The sequence below is a fragment of the Scyliorhinus canicula genome, chromosome 6, assembly GCF_902713615.1.
Source record: "Scyliorhinus canicula chromosome 6, sScyCan1.1, whole genome shotgun sequence".
NCBI classification, from domain to species: domain Eukaryota; kingdom Metazoa; phylum Chordata; class Chondrichthyes; order Carcharhiniformes; family Scyliorhinidae; genus Scyliorhinus; species Scyliorhinus canicula.
In genome coordinates this window covers 57,258,115-57,261,983 of record NC_052151.1, presented here as the reverse complement: position 1 = coordinate 57,261,983, position 3,869 = coordinate 57,258,115, and the positions used below count along the sequence as shown (strand labels likewise).

At 42.3% G+C, this 3,869-nt stretch overlaps 1 long non-coding RNA gene across 1 annotated transcript; it reads left to right on the top strand.

Annotated features, from left to right (window-relative positions):
- The first annotated feature begins 1,117 nt into the window (after positions 1–1,117).
- LOC119967160 lies at positions 1,118–3,319 on the top strand. The gene is made up of 3 exons (XR_005460929.1): positions 1,118–1,348; positions 2,710–2,740; positions 2,996–3,319. It is a non-coding gene; the product is annotated as an uncharacterized LOC119967160 (long non-coding RNA).
- Positions 3,320–3,869: the final 550 nt, after the last annotated feature.

The following is a 3,869-nucleotide window of genomic DNA, read 5'->3' as shown; positions in this document are numbered from 1 at the left end:
CTGACCATAATTTGGTACTAATTAGTACTAATTGAAACCCTTTGAAAAATCTGAATGGTGGCTGGAACAGGGAATGTAAACATCTCTTGACTGGGATTGGGATTAAGGAATGCTGTCAGAACAGAATGAAGGGAGCGAGCCTAACCCTTTTGGCAACTCCAAACTGGGCAGCTGAAACGGGGTCAAGGCCAGAAGTGGACTCATGCCTGGAGCTGGGAGATCTGCTACACTCCTGATGAAAAGCTACAGGAAAAACTGAATAAATGATGTCCCTTGATTTTAAATCTGCCCACTCGCCCAGCTGGAGGAAGGGGGGGGGGGGGGGGGTGCAGTTAAAATGTACCCAGTCACATACCCCCTCTAACCCACTGCCTCTCTGCCATGTCCAGACCTTAACCTTTTGAGCAGGTAAACGTGACATTTGCAGGAAAACTAATGGGCTCCCTCTTTACATATGCAGAGGAGTCCAAACATCTCGGCTAGAAGGAAAAACCAGTAAAACTCGGGAAATAACTGGCACTGGTCTGAACTGATCTTGTCGATCTCTAAATGGAACTCCAATTTAAACTGGACCAGTACCCGTAATTTCCAAGTTTTGCTGTTTTATTTTCCCCGCTGGATGGTCTTAGTTTGAAGCATTGATGGGGGAAGGTAGTGACGGCTTCTGTGTCAGGCCAGACCTGTGAGGAGGTGGGTTGTGGGCCGGAGGAAGCAACCAAATCTGGAAAATTTTGTTTCAAGATTCCTTGTGGACCAAGAGGGGCAGGAATGCTACTCCAACACTCATAATTAAGGAAGCTGGTCTCTCCCAATTGCGACCAGATTACTTCACCGTTCCCCTGCCCCATCCCACCTGCCCTGGTTCCTAATGCAGATTTGGAAGGTCCTGTCTCATTTGCAAAGGGCTGGTGCAATGCTGAATTTTCAATGTGTGCGCCCTGTGCTTGATTCTCCTGAGAAGAGCACAAGGACAGAAAAACAGGCGCAGTACGGTGCAAAGTGAAATGTATTTTGCACTGTAAAATAGTTGTGCGGTGTAACTTCAAGCTAGGACCCCGACCTGGCTTGAGATGCAGGTTCCATGTTGCTGCTTAAATTGTAATGCTGACCTGTGAAGTATTGCTTTGCACTGGACACTGGCACAGTTGCAAAGTGACCTTTAGATTTGAGCAGGCAACAAGGAACGTGGCATTATAAACTGCGGCAACAGCAATCTTCAATTAATCCCACTGGAAACATGTATTCAGTGCGTGCTAAGTGGCAAAAATGGATTAATGCTGGGATACAACACCGAGGGACACCTGGAATTCAATTAGAAATGATTGAATTTGAAATACAATACAGCTGGGTAAGAGAACCGACAAAAACATTTAGTTATGTAATAGCAATACTTTCATTAAATGTTTTCACGGTAATATTTTTTCTGCGACTGTAAGAGGACAATTAAATTAAATTAATAAGTTGCCATGAGGATAACAGTGGCATTTCTAAATGGCTGGGAAGTTAGTGTTTGTGTGGCCTAGAGTCTTAACCGACACAGTCATCTTTCAGGTTTTTTAAAGTTTTCATTCAATTTATGTCCTATACTTCATTGCATCATTGCCTCCACAAGTCAATAGAGTTATTTTGGTAATAGCTTTATTTTTAAATGTGCCGCAATTTAGTCCTTTCCAAGTCAAAAGTGACAGAACGTTTGATGACTACAGGTTAATACCAGACACGTCAACTTAGAAAGAAAATGATTCATATTGTAATGAACTACTTGGAAAATTGACACATCACTTCATGAAGCAGCAGGAGTGGTTGTGGTGCACTTTACACCATCATGACTTGCCTTCTTTCTGGCGTGTTTTTGTGCTTGTTCTGCCCTGCCTGTTAATCAAGTTACTCAATCATCAGATGTTTGAGATTCCAACTTAATTTGAGTCAGCTTCGTACAAAGATGACGGCATGAACATCACATGAGTCACAAACTGACAAGTGGCCCACAAATTTGTTGTAGTTTATCCCTTTAGCTGTTTTTATGCAGAATACATAAAAGAACAAAGAAGCACAGGAACAGGCCCTTCAGACCTCCAAGCCTGTGCCAATCACGAGTAAGGAAAACTGACAAGAGTTTTCTATGCTCTGATGGTTCTGCCATTTATTTTATAGCTCCCATGTAAATTGGATCTACCAAAATGCATCACCTCGCATTTGTCTGGGTTAAATTTAATCTGCCATTTCTCTGCCCAATTTTGCAGCTGATCTATATCCTGTTGTATTCTTTTACAATCTTGATCAATATCAGCAACTCCTGCAATCTTATTATCATCCACAAACTTGCTAATCAGACCCGCCATATTTTCTTCCAAGTCAAGACTAAGCCTTCCCTTCATTTTGAATTTCCTGGGCAATTGCAGTACATTCCTTACTTGGGAAGTTCCGAATGGCCAGGGGGGCTCTCCAGTGCATCTTTGGGATACCCTCCAGATGCACTGACCCGAAGCTCGGTAATTATAGAACCACCGTCAACAACAAAACGTATATATGTCAAGTAATTTCTTCCAATTTAGCTTGTCAGTTTTCCTTACATACAGAAATAGTCCTTCAGATTCAAAGGTATAAGGGTCAGTCCTATTCATGGCTTTATTTCCCCTTTCTTTTCTTTTGCCGTTATAATGTTTGACCCATGAATGATTAATGGATATGTGTCTTTATGTCAAGCAGCAAAGAGGAGTGAGGAATTCAGAAGCTTCAGGTGAGAACACTGATAGTCTCTGCCAGTTTTAACAAGAGGCCTCAGACTTTTCGGCATCAGCGAGATGGGGTGGAACTTAGTTTGATTAACTGGCTGGTTGCCAATGAATTGGCCAAACGGCTGTGCTCTGCCCGGTAACAGGTGGTGATTGGATCCTGTCCTAATGGAATGATTTTCAGAGTCCCAAAGAGTTCAGTTCTACTCCTGGAAGCACAGGGATAAGGACCTATTCTCTCTCCTTTGTGTTTTCTCCAGAAAGGCCGTGAGTGCTGTATTTCTGAAGCTGCAGAGAACCTGAATGAATGAATCTACGGGGGAATCATTACAGGCTTCAAACAAAGACCAGGACCTTCTTCCTCTTAGAAAGGCTGTGAGTGCTGAAGGCAACGTTGGAAAAGGAGTAAGGTGCTGGAAACACCCACCTGAAACAAAAACTCTTTTTACTTTTACTTGTGATTTTTATCTCTCTCTTCCCCTCTGTGTCTGTTTGTCTTCTTGTGTGTGTAGAGGCAAGTTGAAGTGGGAAATTAGGAATTAGATAATAGTTAACCAGTTGTATTTACTGCATATTTCGTTAAGTTCTTGTTATTAATAAAAGGTAATTAATTGCATTTACAGTAACAAACCTGGTGACTGTAATTATTGGGAAGCTAAGGGCCAAAGACTTTGGGTATTTTCATGAAAACTATTGGTCAAGTCACTTGTTTTGTGACTCCGGGTGAAGTGGGGTTGGAATTGACCGTGTACTTGCCCAGGGAGTTGGAACAAAGGACTCTGGTGTCTGCATTTAGATTCACGGATTTGCAATTATGGTACTGTGTGCTTAGATTGATAAGATGGATCATCAGCATCACAGCTGTTCCTCGGAAAAGGAAACGTATCCTCATAATCACTATCCAAAATAACCTGGTCTGCTCACTATCATGCATCTTGCATTTCAGTTTGTGTTGTCAACTATCAGATAAGCACTGGCACTGAGCAATCGCTTTGTCTGCTTCGAGCCTGATAGATATGATGCAAGTCTGTCGTCATGATTTGGTCATTTGATGTGAACCTGATCGCCAACTTCAAACCATGGTTCCCTTGCACCTGTTCATTTTTCAAAGGATTCTTTTGCTTTACCTAGTTG